The 16356-nt window shown below is 34.8% G+C and overlaps 1 long non-coding RNA gene across 1 annotated transcript in view; it reads right to left on the bottom strand.

Moving 5' to 3' along the window:
• The window catches only part of LOC149269919 (uncharacterized), a 45119-nt gene extending 29905 nt beyond the window's left edge, over nucleotides 1–15214 (bottom strand). The window contains exons 1-2 of the long non-coding RNA XR_016269388.1: nucleotides 14948–15214; nucleotides 1148–1261 (exon numbers count right to left, since the gene is read on the bottom strand). This is a non-coding gene — a long non-coding RNA (uncharacterized LOC149269919). The remainder of the gene's footprint in view (nucleotides 1–1147; nucleotides 1262–14947) is intronic.
• Nucleotides 15215–16356: the final 1142 nt, after the last annotated feature.

Below are 16356 nucleotides of genomic sequence, written 5' to 3'. Positions count from 1 at the left end.
AACTTGACAGCTTTTGCAGTTATATGCCGTTGCTGCTGCTTCTTCTTATTCTTTAGGTTATTCTTCTCGTTCTTTTGCTTATTCCAATTGCAATTCCCTTCGTCCTTTTAGCCACTCAACTGTTATACAATTTGTGCTCATTCATCGCTCGCGGCTTGAGCCTAAAAATGGCTTCCACTTTTAGAGACCCAGCAGAAGAACTTTTAGCTAATTTCATGGAATTGTTTGGCCACCAAGGCACCAGCGGGCTTGGAGTGTGAGGACGGAGGAAAAAGAGAAAGAGGGAGAGAGAGAGATAGATAGAGAGGGATTCGAAATGGAACTGGAACTAAGCACAAAACGGTACAGGCAGCAGCTGCAACTGCAACTTTTACACATTCTATGCAATTTGCCGTGGCTCACATTTCATCATCCAGCTACAGCTACAGCTATAGCTACAGCTAGAGCACCACAATCCACAGAAAGAACCAAAGCACACCCACCCATCCAGCGACCGTGCAGTCAGTCAGGGGGAGAGTATACTATCCGCTTTGCATTCATATTTAAAGCGCAGAGTGAGAAGGCGCGTTTCCCATTCAACGTCGCTTTTGAAAACGTAAAATTTCTAATTTTATTTGCCCAGGCACTGTACAAAAGCATCCTGGCGTGCGCTTATTATCCTGTGCGTGCGTTGCGCCCTGCCTCCGTGCCCACTCCCACTCCCACTCCTTAGCTCCCTCTTTCTCTCTCTTACCCCATCAGCAATACCCACAGCAGCTGCCCAGCTGCAGAGTTGCAGAGCTGCCCAGTTGGGCATTGTTCGGGCCCTGGACATAGGTCCGCTGCTGGGCATTGCTTTTAATGCCTATTAAGCCTAGCAATTAGTGAAGTATTGGTTTTTCAATGGCTCTATGAACAGAAGGATGTATTAGCGAGCGAGTAGTTTGATTTATAGTCGAGAGTTATTGGAAAAAAAAAAAAAAATTACAGAGAAAATGTGGGCTCGGCGCGCTTTCAAACGTTGCACAGAGTTGCAACAAAATTTCGTAAAAGCTTTATATAAAGGAGGTTAATATGCGACGGGTTTGTTTGAATAATAATATATAAAATAAAATGAAATGAAATAAAATAACTAAATTCGTTAATATAATAAGTATTTATTACTTACAGTTAAAATAGTAGTGATGCATTATTTGTTGTTGATTATTAATTAACTTAAATATATTTAATACACATTGGTTTATAAATTGCTGAAGAAATTGCATAAAAATTTTGAGATGCTCTGAAATGAAAAATAAAAAAAATAAATATAAAATTATTATGTTAAAAAAACTGCTAGGTAAACATTATTGAGGCACAAATTTATAAGAAATTGTTAAAAATTTAAATAAAATGAAATTGAAAAGAAATAGTTAATGAAATTAATTTAAATCAACTAATTTAAAAAAATTTTAATGTTTAAAAATATTTTGAGAATATAACAATACTTTGTAAAGAACACAAATATATAAAACATTATTTTGTGAATCTAATAATATATTAAATAGTAATAATAATAATGTATATAATAAAAATATATATTACATATAATAATAATCATATTAATATAGTAAATGCTGATAGTGAATTTGAATATAAAAGATTTGATTTTTTTTCTAAGCATTTTTAATTACTGTTAATATTAGAAATAAGAAATATTTGAAAAAAATTTTTATCTTTAATGAATCCCAAATACTCTCCAAGTTAAGACACACCTTATACGAGTTGAGTACAATTCCGTACAGAAGCTCGCACGATGGGCTGTTGTTCAGTTTTTGGCATTGTTGAATTTTGAGTAATTCGCATGCAACGGCGCCCACAAAGAGAACACCCAGGCCAGGATGTACCACTGCTTTGCAGAGCCGGGTTAAGGCTATTCAGCGTGGCATTCCATTTTGGGCGGCACCACCGTTGGGCGTGGCAGTGCATCAAAGCGACCACAGCGAGGCGTGTAACAGGGTCTGGCTGGCACGAAGCCACGCACGCTGCTTATTAAGTTTGTTTATTTTTTGATTAAGCGAATTTACAGGCCAAACTGAAGCAGCCCAAGCCCAGAACCGGCAGCCATGGCCACGTGCTCAGAGCCACTGAAACTGGATGTAAAGTATTTGGCAAAAAAAAAAAAATATATATATATATATACATAAATGAAAACTCGACGGAGACCTGCTGCAGCAGCACGCTTGAAAAATGATTTTTGGCAATTAGCAAGGCAGGCGGCCAAGCGGCTGGCGCAAGCAAAATAAAATGAAAGAAAAAAAAAAACAACTCGATTTTCCAGCCACCCATTTGGTAGGACACGCGCGTGGTTTATTATCCTGGGCGCGGCTGCAACCTGAGGGATTCGTGTATACATATATATAAATTCATATTTTGGCATTGCATATTTGATGGCTCACCCCCGGCACCTGGTGCTCTGCCGCGTGCTGCTGGTGCGTGCGTCCATGTCCACGCCCACGCCCACTTGCCACCCGAGCTGCATAATAATGTTATTAAATTAAATATTTGCTTTAGGGTATAAAATTTCACAATTTAATTAATTTTTTTCTACATCAACTCAACGGCAACGTCTTGAAAAAAAAAATATTGAATTTTACGCTTGTTGTTTGATAAATGATTACCATGACTGCGATTTGAGGGTTGGGCTGGCCCGAGCAGCTCTGCTCGCTCATAACGGTAGCTGGGGAACCTGAGCACCAGTTGTCGTTGTTGTAGCTACCTTAGTAAGCTGAAATCGTTGGGAATGGCAGGGGTTGGAAATTAGAGCACAGCTGGGATTGACTTGCTGCTGGAGATGCGGGTGGCAGCAAATGCTAATGATGCACCAGCTAAAGGGGTCGCGACTCACCATTCATGACTACCCTTTAGCTCCCTCGTATTGGAGCTAAGCAGAAGCTCGTTGCGAGCCGAGGTGAAATATAAAAGAAGGTGAGATTGTATGATAACAAAAAAAAAGTTTGATATTTATATGAGATTAAAAAACAAAAACAAAAAATGAAAGGAACGACTCTCAATATTAAAATTCTATATAGCTAGCAAAGTTTATAGTTAATATATAAAGAAATTTTAAAATAAAATAATGAAATCTTTAAGTGAGTCACGATTTAAAAAAAAGGTATGAAAGCAGGTAGTTGGCAATATAACGCATTTCATGTGATATATGTATAAAAGTTTGAAATATAATAATAAACAATATAATGAGACTAAGGAATTTTTGAATATTTGTCTTAAACATTTTATTCAAGAAGATTTACAATTTTATGTTAAATGATAATCATATTATAAACATATTCGAGATTTTAGGAAATTCCTTCTGAATTGAAATTAAGTAAAGTGAATTTTAAGAATCTTATATCAATATAAATTGCTACGGAAATAAGACTGCTCTTGATATGGTCTGACTTTTGGTTTCAGTTAGGTCGTCGCGATGATCTAGTAACCCCCAAGAATAAGCGGTTTGAAACTCCAAATATGTTCTATTTCAGTATATAATAGTTCGATAATTCATGTTATTTTCCCTTGTTATAAATCGTTGATTTTACATGTGCATATTATATGTATTTTGGATCAATAATCTAAATGGTCTCACTCTTCGTTTGAGTGTGACCGTTCATAGCAATCTCGTAAGCAAAAAGGATTTGTGTATATTATAGATCGATAGCTCATTTCATTTTCCCTCGATATATGTCGATAATGTTATTTATTAATGATAATTACTATTTTTTGTTATACCCTGAACCCATTTTCAATGGGAAATCATGGGTATAATGGTTTTGTTGAAATGTATATAACAGGCAGAAGGAGGCGTGGCAGACCCCACAAAGTATATATATATTCTTGATCAGGGCGACGAGCTGTCCTTCTGTCCGTATGTTTGAACGCGTCGATTTCCGAAGGTGTAAGGGCTAGAGACTTGAATTTGAATGACCGTATATACAGCGCGGATGTCGAGTTTGCTTTTATAATTCGATAAATAGTTTGGATAACTATTCAAAGAAACTAAGCTAAACTCACATCTCTACATATGTATACCTCATATCTCTACAAAGCTCACATCTCTACATATACCTCATATCTCTATACATGATGTATGAATATATAATTATAGTATGATTCTGCAAGCCAACTTAACTCAAAGGTTAACGAGCAATAGCCACTATAGTATGCAACGGCCAATCAATTATTAAGTGTCAAATTGATTTCTTCATAATTTTAGCCAAAGCAATTATTATGGCTTACACCTGCCCCTCGAAGCGCCAAGTCCAAGTGGCTCCTTGGCTTCTCTGAAAGTACTAATTATAATTCAATCAGCCCTCGGCCTCGGCCCGTGCACCCTCCGCGTACTTTTGATGTTTCAACAGAAACGGCAACTGCAGGCGGTTCCCACAATCAAATTGCAATTAACCGTTTGAGGGCTTTGGCACCAAATGCAGCGATTGACAATTCCACACCAGGTGCTGGCTTCACCATCGTGCAGGGTGCGGCGGCTGGGTGGATGCGGGGTGTGGCAATCAAAGTTGCGAGTCAAAGAATCGACAAGTTGCACACAAAACTTGACAGCAAAATTGGCATATGCGTTGAAAAATTTCCGGCTCGCAGGATATGCGAGAAGCGGAGTAAACCAAACCGGCAAACCGGCAGTCAGGCAGTCAGGCAGTCAGGTAGGCTGGCAGGCAGCTAGGATAACTAATAAAGGGGCATGTCCTGCCATGCCTGAATGGCATGTGTGGTGCGTGTGTGTGAGTTTTTGTAATCCTGCCAAAGTTGACACATTTTGCAACGTCAAACGGAAATTGGCTGCAGTCGCAGTCGGCGTTGGTTTCTTTATAGGATTTGCATGGTTTACATTGGCCCGGCATTGGCATGAATTGGCATGAGCAGCCAAAAGGTGCGTCAGCCTTTATACTAATCCCCTCCCCTCCATGTCCGATGTCCTAATTGGCTTGACTGCCGTGTGGCTGCTAATTGCAAATGATTTGCATTTAGCTGTTGAATCAGCTACGCTCCGATTTTTGCATTAGATGCAAACATCAAGGTCTCTCTAAACCGATTTAAGCCATAAGCTAGGCCTCACTGCCTTTGTGGGTATTATTTTGATACAACAATATCCTTTCACACAGCGCCCAAAGCGGATCAGTCGCCTGAGCTGTGAGTGTGAGATCTTCAAAAGATTACAGAAGCCGATTGAGCAAAGAGCTGCAGCAAAGGCCAGAGCATGCATTGAGTCATTGATGTCACCAGCTGACAGTCTCTTCATGCTCTCAAATTCTTTGACAGATTTACAAAGCAGCTGAACAAAAGGTAAGCGTGACGGCCTGATAAGTACTGAGTACTTGTCTAACAAGAGTTAATCATGCAGCTGGGATGCAAAGGGTCGAGCAGATATGCAATAGATATATCACCCTCTGAGTCGGACTCTCTTGAAGGCAGAGGTAAGGCCTGAAAAAGGTGTTATCTCTTCTGATATAAGTCGGCACTAAGACGAAGAAAATGTCTTTGGCATAGTTGAAGATAAAGATAAAATAAAAGAAATTTCATTTGATCTCTTTGTGTAGTAAGAATGTGAATTTCAAATATAGCTCTACTACAAGTGATTATTATAAAATTATAGTTCATAATTTTATTTTCTTAAGATCAAATTTTAATCCAAAAGAAAATTTGTATTATTTTGGAAACTACCATTATGATTATTATTATAATTTTTATTTATTTTTTTTTAATTTAATTTTTTTTATTTTTATTATTATTATTATTATTATTTTTTTTTGTATATATTATGAAATTATAGTTAATAATTTTATTTTCTTAAGATCAAATTTTAATCCAAAAGAAAATTTGTATTATTTTGGAAACTGCCATTGTGATTATTATTATAATTTTTATTTGTTTTTAATTTAATTTTTTTTAATTTTTATTTATTTATTTTATATATATATATATATATTTTATATATATATATATATATATATATATATATATATATATATATATATATATATATATATATATATATATATATATATATATATATATATATATATATATATATATATATATATATATTAATTATTTAATAAAGTAAGAGGTTCTCGTTCAAGGTTTTATACTATGTAGATAAATTGCTTAACTTTTCCACACAATGAAAATTTTTACAGATATTAGTCTATCTTTCCTTTATATTAATATTCCTATTATCTCAGAGTAAAAAATTCATCGACCCAAAATAATATTGAGCATGCCTTTCAATAAAAACACTCTCTGGATTCAATAATTAATCAACTTATCTCTTTTTTGTTTGTGGCGAGGAACTAGACCACAAAAAAAAAAAAGTTCCGTAGATTAGCGGCTTATCCGACGAGAACTGCCGTTTGATTCTTATCCATTGTATTGCCCCATCGGCTATTTTATCAACACTTCAATCAACAGACTTTAACAATTCAACACACACAAATTAAGACACTAAAAAGCGCTTTATAAACAACAGCAACAACAGCAGCAGCAACAACATGAAGTCAAATGTCTGGCCCATTCCCCTAGCTAGTTTCAATAATTTATTGGTGGTCTGTTTCCATTGTGAATGGGGCTGGCAAAGTGTTAAGTACATAAATCAATTCACAGATTATGCTTGGGAAAATATATATGTATATGGTAAGCATAGCAACTATACACATATCAAACAAGCAAACTATTTATTAATGCATCCAGTTAAACATTTATGCAGCATTAAGAAAATTTACAACGTCCACCACTCAAATAAATCAATGTAATTTCTTGTTTTAATTGTGCGACAGGTTCGTATAGAGAAGGCCAGAGAAGCATTCGAGGAGGGCTGCATATAGCTGACGACACGGAAAATGCATTAAGTAGTACCGCTTGAATGTCCCATGTCCAATGTCCAATGCCGCTGTAGATGCAGATATCATCAGACAATTTTAGACGTAATGCATAGTTTAGCTGATGCCAGACAATTTTACAATCATTTCTGTCTGTTGGCCGTTGACAAAGCCAACCAAATGCAGTAGCAAAATACTCATAATACTATATCCACATCGCATGGCCATATCTATGGCCAAAAACAGAAGAGAACGGCAAAAAATAATGAAAATATGTCAAAACAATGGCCAATGGATATCGCTGGCTGTTTACGCGTTGCTGACAATGTGTGCGGTTCAGGGCTATTGCCCTATACAGACTTTGGGGTATTTAGCTAATGTCATGAAGTTCATCAGGAGCTGAGAAACGCTGCTTCTAGCATTTGTAAAAAACTTGTAAATATTTAATAGACCACAGAGTCATAAATACTTTTGGAATTAAAAAAAATAAATAAAAATAAATAAATAAATAAAATTTATGGCACTTTTTTAGTACTCAAAAAATAATAATAAAGTCATTAAATAGAGTCAGTATTATTAATAATCGTGTGGAATTTAAGCAGACAGAATTATTTTTTAAATTTTATAGCTGTGGAAATGAGATTCTTGGCTTTCAGGGTTTTAAGTGCAGCAAAAGTAAAAATTAGTTGAAATGGCTTGATTCTTAAACTTGATTTATGCAAGAAATTTATATATATTTGGAAGTTAATTTGAAGCAATAGTAATTGAAGATATTGTTTGTACAAAATTGTTTATAACTAGTGGTGAATGGTCATCTTTTACTTGCGCTATCTCCAGAGGACGAAGTCAATACTTATGAATACTCTTTTAATTGAGAAAGCAAATATTGAACCAAATGTCGACAGATTTTTGATAAATAATATGAAAGAGCATGAATAAATGTGAAAAACTAAAATAAACAATAAATAGAATTTTAAATTAAATTTTGTTTTTTTTTTTTTTTCATTTTCAATTTATATCACATTTTCTCTACATAATAAGCAGAGTATTTAATAATAATACTTAAAAACTTATAAAACTTTATTATGAACTTATGCGATTTCAAAGAGTTTGATTTGCACCTGTTAGGAGAAAAATTTTTATTTTCAAGTATTAAAATGAGTGGGGATAGATGAAGCAGAGCTTTCGTTTATAGTTGCTGATAACTAAGCAAAGTATTTATTAATTGTATCATATATAATTGATAAGAAAGAAAAAGAAGCAGAATACATTTAGTTGCGTTTGGCCAAGGCTGAAATAGTTTCATGATGAACTTCAGAGATTTAACATGTCAACGGAACCAGATACTAACAATGGCATACTCAAATGCATCATGAATGAGACTATCAGAACGTTAAGCAAGCAATGGGTAGCCATATCTATAAGGATGAACCACTGGCTGTGCGCTGCGGAGGGAATGTGAGGATGTGTAATGAGCAATAGGACGATGAATATCACATTTCCCTCATCAAGCAAGGCACAAGTCTGGTGGCTGTCGATGTAGACTTTGTCTTGTCTTATGCTCGGAGTCTCAGTGGTACATATAAGCAAACACATCAAAGAAGTGGATGTCTCGGCACAAAGTCACTGGGAACGCAATGAGATATTTATGTCCAGAATCGAGAAACCAATCTCTTCAAGAGTTGCGGCATCTAAAAGTTGCTCTGCTCGCACATCATCAATGTTGATGCCACAATGCGTGGCAAAGGACTGGGCACACGTCTGGCTACAGCTCTTATAGAAGTGGGTAGCTCCAAGCGCTGGAAGACCTATGCCGACTACAGAGATGCCACATACGATGGTTATCAAACTGTGATACGACATTAATCAGCAAATGTTGTTATCTATGTAGCTATACGGTTGTTTATACTGATAATCCTTGTGTTTCGTCTATTATGTCAGAAGCATAACTAAACAAGATTTGTAAATTAAATTTGCTTGCTTAGAAGGCAACTTAATGGGCACATGTCTACTCTCAATATAATCGCACCTTCATTATATAAAGAATTCTATGTATTCAGTAATCATCAAATTTTTTTTATTTTTCTAAGCGAGGAAGTCAAACATAAATGGTTTTTTATCCGCTAAAGAAATTTAAAAAATTTTTTAAACTCTCATTTATTTAACAAAATATAGTTTTGATTTTTTTTATTGTTTTATTCAAGTTACAATTTGCCTTAAACTAAACAATAAGCGAATTAAATGACAATAACTAAAATGAACTGAATTTGATATGAAATAAATGAAAGGAGTACAAATTTAATTTATTATTACCCAAAAGCACATAATGTAGAAAATATTGAATTAATAAAAAACTAAACTTAATTTTAAGTTTAATTTGAAATAATTAAAAATAACAGTCCTTTTTACCAGAATTGTTCTATTGTTCAGGTTTGATTAATCTACAAAGTTATGAATATACGAATGAAGCGACAGATATTTTGATCTCGTCTTCACTCGTGTTCTGATATATTTAACTGTGTCGAAACAGCTTTAAATAAACAAAATCTCTGAATACTATTATAAGCTAGATAAACATTAATTCCTCTGTGCAAAAAAAAGAGTATTCATTCATCTACTCGATTATGTCTGTAAAATGTTGTACATTTTCATTTTCAGTAGTGGTTAGATTCAGTTATTTTGCCATCGTTCTCCCACTCTCCCACTATCTCTCTCTCCCTCTGCTCAGAATTTATGACACACGGCAGCAATTTGTGTGCAGCTACAGCTACATGAAAAAAAAAAAAAGAAAATATTTGTTGCTATCGCGTGGCACCACTGTTGCAACAACAACAACAACAAGAACTAGAGAAATGCTTGCTCCCTTTATCAATATGTGGGATGCATATATGGCGGGGCGACGACTAGACACCGAGCATTATTAAAAGGTAAATATTGCCCCCAGGAAAACAATAAAAAAAGGAAAACGAGAATTCAAAAATGTTCGACAACTGAAAAATTTTATGCGCTTTTTTCTTGTTGTTGTGTTCAACATCGTTTTTTTCGCAGACGATGAAATTTTGGATTTTTGTGAGATTTACGAGACAGTTGAGGGGCACAACATAAATTCCAGTGAACCATGGCACACACACACACATACACACACACACGATTGCATCTGCTGTTGTTGTGGCATTCTCAAGTGCATTTAATTAGAGCTTCGTCTTTCCTCTATGTGTTGGCTAGAGAGCAGCGTATATATATATATATATATATATATATGTATGTATGTATTTATATGTACATGTATTTTCTCCAATGTTCTTTGTTTGGCATATTTTCCATGTCTCCAATTAAAATGAATGCGTTCATTGATGCGCCTCTAGGGTTGGCAGGGGGGCGGTGCGCGGCGGTAGGGACACTGTGCGGGTCCCATTGTTGGGGGGCTGCTGCTGCCGTTGCTTATCGGGCGCTATAAATCTTGATACGCTGTCATGTTCTGTCTAATTAGCAATATGTCAATAAACTTAATTTAATTTTTTTGTTTTTTTTTTTCTCTGCTTCTTCTCTTAGTGTTTGCCTCATCGCTTCTGTGTGGCATGCCAGCGCCCGGAGTGGGGGTGGGCGTGGCAAATGTTGGTGGTTGCAATGCAGTTGCATTGGGTAGTGTGTGGATCAGACTTTAAAATTTTCTATTGCTATTGCTGTGGCTGCATTTATTGAATATTTGCAAGTGTTCTTATCAGCATACACATGTGGTATTTTTTTTGTTTTTTTGCCGATCTAGTATTATTCAATATACTCTGGTTACATTGTTCGCGTTTGCTTGTTTTTCAAATTTTAATTCATTTTTTATTGTAGATTTGTAGATTTTATGTACCTCTGTTTGTTATTCTTGTTTTTGGTTTTATTGATTTCAGTTGAAATATGAGAAAGTAGAATAAATTTAATTGGGTTCTGCTGAATGTGTGTATGTGTGTGTCTGTGGAAGAATTATGTATGTATATACATTTCACGTTCTAAGCTAATGTTGAATATTTGTTCGGTATCATTTAATTTCTTTTATATTTGGATTTATATTTCTTAAAATTTTAATAAATGCAAAAGTTATCGATTAAACCTTCTGAAAAAATATTTCTGTATCTCAACTATCTATCGCTATGAAACCGCACAGACATGGGAAAATTCATATTTATCTATTTTTATTTCATTGGAAGTAATAGTTAGGACAGGTAGGCTAATCACAGTGAGTAGGCCATGTAATTTGAATGAGTTTAATAGTTTCTTAGGTTAACTATATAGTAATTAGGTATTTGTTTATATCATGGCCTTCAGCTAAAACTGTACCCAATTTAATTACTACTCTGTTATAATATCAAATTCCATATCGCATAGCTTCAAATATCACAAATGTTTGCAAATGTTGGCATGATTAACTAATTCCATGCGATTTCCATAGCATTTGCAATTGATCAAAATTATATGGAAATGCACATGCAACTAAGCAGATAGACTGATATAACAACAGAGCATATACATATACACACATATGTATGTGTACATATAAATATTCATATATATATGTGTATATATATACATATCTCCCCCTAGCACTCTGCTCTATGGCTGATATGAAAATCCGGCAAAACCTCTGAATGCCATCAAAATGCATCATCAAATTGCGGCAGTTTGCACCTTTTATATAATTTCCTTTAATCAATTATGTGTAACGGCAACAACAACAACAACAACAAGAGCAAAAATAACATGCACAGCAACTGCATGCAGCAATAATAGCAAATTCGACAAATTTACGGCTCGAAATGCGCGTCGATTGTCAGCATGTTGAAAATAAATTACAAAACATTATTAGCATGGCCAACGGGGATGATCGATGGGCGGTGACAGGCGTTGGGCGTGGCTGGTTGCCTACAGTCATGTTCAAATCAAATAAATTACCAAAAACAATTTCTACTCGCAAATCATGCATCGGCTTAGACTGCGAGATGCTCTAAATAAACTGATATAACTATGCAAATTATTCGATATTAATTATTAATAATTATTAAAAATGTGAAATGTTGAAATATTGTTCAAATGTTTGTAAATATTTTAAATTTAAAATTGGTTTACAGAAATTAAATATATCATTAAAAATAATTTTAAAAAAATAACATTCTAAATTTTAACGCTTATTTAAAAACTTGAAATGTATTAAATAATTTATATTTAATGTTTTTTTTTAATAAAACATAAAACATTGAACAAAATTTTAAAATATATAAAAAATACATTTTTTTTATATAATACTTGAAAATCAACCCTGATACAAAATTATTCACAATTAAACAAAATGATTTCTTAAAAATATAAACTGAGCATAAAAACCCAAATAATTTTCTATAATAATAGAATTATTTTAAATCTTATATAATATTTTAAATTGAGATTTGATAAAAAATATTCATAAATGTGTGTTTTTTTTTTTTTTTTTTTTTTTTTTTTTTTTTTTTTTTTTAGAGGATATTACATACTAGAATATATTAAAAAGAATATACAGTTTTATTTTTACAAAATATTGTAAAATAAGAAATCCGACGTTTTACTTAATAAATGTAAATGTAAATGATTTTTGATTAATTTAATTTAAGAAATATCTTAACACTTTTCAAAGTTTTGGAAAGTTAGATAAGCACCGACCACATCTCCCAAAATGCAGAGTAGTGCATATAGAGAACACTTCGAAATTGAATGGAAAAATAGGTAGAGTACATAAGTGTCATGTAAAACAATTTATTGTTTACTTTGGGGAATTAGGGGAGTTGTGGCGATTTTGGCAGCTGCCAGATGGATTCATGTTTGGTCTGGAGATGATTTCCGTTTACAAGCAGCTGCATATGTATGTATTTATATATGCCCACATATATTTACTGACTTCTATTTAATTAAAGTCGATGTGAACGCATTAAAAGTGCCATGTTTAATCATTGTTTGATAATTTGTCAAGCCTCGGCGAACTGGTCGACCGTAAATGAAAATGAAAATTAATTGATAAACGCTGATAAATACGTTTAATTTGCAACCAAAAATCACATTAATTGCATTACACACACTCACACACCGAAGCGTAGATCAAAAGGCAAAAAACTCCGCAGCTAATGGTCAACCAGAGCCGCAGCACTATTGAGAGGGGGGCGAGAGGGAGAGAGAGAGAGATGGTGAGGCAGCGGTTCGTGGGGTGAATGGTAGGTAAGAGCGGGTGGGTGTGGCTGGACCAGCAGAACCAGCCAGACCAACAGACAACAGCGACAGCAACCACCAGTCAACAGCAGGCCACGGACTCCGGGGTACACACACACACACATGCAGAAATACACACACACACACTCAGGTATTCTCTTCATATTGTGCACAATTAGTGACACAGCGAGACCCAAGTGGACAATTCCTAGCTACAGGGGACACTCACTACAGATAACGCTGACTGTCAGGTACGCGTATGTGCCTCGGGCTACTTTCTCTCTCCCTCTCTCTCATTCTCTCTGAATATATGTGTGTGTGTATATTTGTAAACCCCTCATTGAATATCTCAGCCAACACTCACACCATTTTCTCTGCTCTGTTGTTGTCAACAATATGCGACGAAATTAAAGCCAACGAGCGACGACTCTCGACGCCCGCCTCATTGTCCCATATCCCGTGTCCCGTGTCCTGCGTCCTGCCGCCCGTGTCCTGAGCTCGTAGTGCACGTAGTTTGACGGTTTCGTCGATTGGCACACATCTGCGCAAATCGAATTAATGTTCACGCATGATTTGGATCTGTATGACGGATCTTTCAGTGGGTGGCTTAGTTACGCCGCCAGCTCAGTGCACAAAAATTAATTAAGCATCTTGTTATGAGACGAGAAAAACAAGGCTTAACTAGGTGAAAGACAAATGAAACTGATGGAAAAATACCATGCCAAAGATGAATGACGTTTGTATATGGCAAGAGGCTGTTGAATATGCATGCATATGTATAAGATATTTATTTATATATAATACCAGGCTTAAGCTCATAGAGAGACAGATGAATTGCCTGCTTTTTAGAGAGCTTAAGTCGTAACTGGCTTAAGTTTGAAATGAGCTGAGTGAGTAAAGGTGAACAAAAGTGAAAAGTTATTGTTAAAGCTTCGGAGATAATCTCATATAAATACTTGATGCGTATGTGAGATGAATTTCTATGATTTAATAAGCTAGACGGGCTATAATCTCCGCGCTTGACTACAACTTTTAATTTAACTAGTTTTACAGATGGCAAACTTTTCCTTGAGCTCTGTAAGAGTTACACCTGATGGCGTTCAATATTCCTACAATTATTTTCTATTAAAATAAAGTTGCTTTGAAGTTCAAATACTTAACAAATGCCCTCTGCTGTAGAGATGCTACGCATGATATGCTATAGTATATGATAGACCATGTAAGAGCATATAAAACAGCTCCGTAGTTTGAAATATTATTATTAATATAATTACTGACTATTATATATTCTTAATAATTGATTATTCGATATAGCGAAATATATTATAAACAATTCAGCAAGTAATATAAACCTATCTCTTTCATGCCAGAATCTTGTTCAAATTATTCCCAGCCAAACTTAATAATAACACATACATAGCTTTTTATTTATTTTTGAGCTCACTATAATTCAGTTTACCTTAAAAATAAATGTTTTATTTAACGAGAACAAGCCTCACAACAGTTCAATAACAAAATTAAAACATTCCCATATTAATCATCACTTCCTCTTCTTTCCTAGAGAGCAAACAATTATAAAAACAACTGCTTAAATATTTAAGCGTAACAAACAGCGAAATGTCAATACAATTTGTTTTTTTTTTTTTTTTTTTTTTTTATATATATTTGAGTTAATCGCTCGCTATTAAAATTTGGCAATATCAAATGCCAAGACAGCTGCCTAAACATTGCAAAATCTTTCAGCAATTGAGCTAAACTATATAAACTCAGCAATGTGCCTAAAATTCATTAATCTATTTGAGAAGTGATTCGCGAATATGGTATCAAATTCTATAATAATTAGCTGCGCCGTTGTGACAATAATTTTCGTTGCTTACCTGCCGTTGGGTGACGCAGTCACCTGCACAGTGGAGCCCGATAATGTGGACTGTGTCGACTGCCTCGATCCCATTAATATTGACAATGCCGAGTGCATTGCTGAAGACTATGAGGACTACGAATATGACGACGACACTTTGGCAACGCGTCGTCCGCCCAGGTGGGACCGACCAGGCAGGCGACCAGGCAGGAGGAGGCGTGGTCCAGGGCACGGACACAGACACGGCAACAGGCAGAATCGTCAGCCGCAAACTCTGTTGGGCCGCATTTTGCAAAAGAAACTAAGCATTATAAATGGAATAAAACAGGGCTAAAACGTTTTAGAAATAAGTGAAAAGCTAAAGAATATATCCCAATAAAATATATAAAAGCAAAAAAAAAAAGGAAAAAAAAATAAAAGAAAATGGTATAATTCTAAAATGGTATAATTCTAGAATATATAAAATAATATATTTTCTGGGCAGTTTATGACATATGGGTTAGATGGAATATTGATTATGGCATCAACGGCTTAATTTAGAGCCAAAGATAAGCTACAAATGGCATAGCGTATATACATACATATAAACAAATCATATATTTTTATTTTATTTATTTATTTATTAAAAAATTAGCAATAGTTTGTATTTATTATATATATTTAAATACGGCTTATTACCTCAGCTTAGCCGTTTAAAACTGCAGCTGGCTCTATGTATATAAATTATTATTTTACATACTAATTAATTAATTTAAATTAATTTAAAATAGTTATATTGAATATATTTTGTAGAGAGGAACCAATAGAGCACATATAATAGAAGCCATAATATAAGTTATAAGTTGAGAGTAACCTTACAACACTCTGATGTAGAGCACAGCTGAGCCGAGCAAATACGAAGCTCCCTGGTCCCTATGAGAGCGTATTAGAAGAGCGATTTGTGTTCGCCGTTGAGCAGAAAGCAATGTCGATCAATTCTTAGAGATAAATAATAGTTTCTAAAATATTCTCATATGATCCCATACTACAATTAGTTTAATTTTATATTGAGACACAGTGCCCCTTATTTACAGCCATTTTCATTTCATTTTCATGATTTCAACAATCCTATCGCATCGATTATCAAAATCACGTGCAATTAGTGAGTGCACTGCCACGCACCCTGTATATCAAATGATATCCTATTAGCCACACGCCTGCTCGAATGCAGCTGCCTCAGCTGGCAACCCTTTTAGAAGGCTTCTATTGCTCTGCGCTGCATGCAGACATCTGCGTTTAATGCACTTTTGTCTAGCCGTTTTCTAGCCAGAAAATCCCAGTAAAGCCACAGAGCTGCATGGATCATATACATATATATGTCTGTATGTGTGTACGTACGTACGTAGCTGGCACGTTAGAGGGAGTCAGTTATCAATGGCGCCAACTGTT

Source organism: Drosophila arizonae, chromosome 3 (genome assembly GCF_054131065.1).
Source record: "Drosophila arizonae isolate 15081-1271.41 chromosome 3, UAZ_ARI_1.0, whole genome shotgun sequence".
Taxonomy (NCBI): domain Eukaryota; kingdom Metazoa; phylum Arthropoda; class Insecta; order Diptera; family Drosophilidae; genus Drosophila; species Drosophila arizonae.
This window is presented reverse-complemented; position numbering and strand designations above follow the sequence as displayed.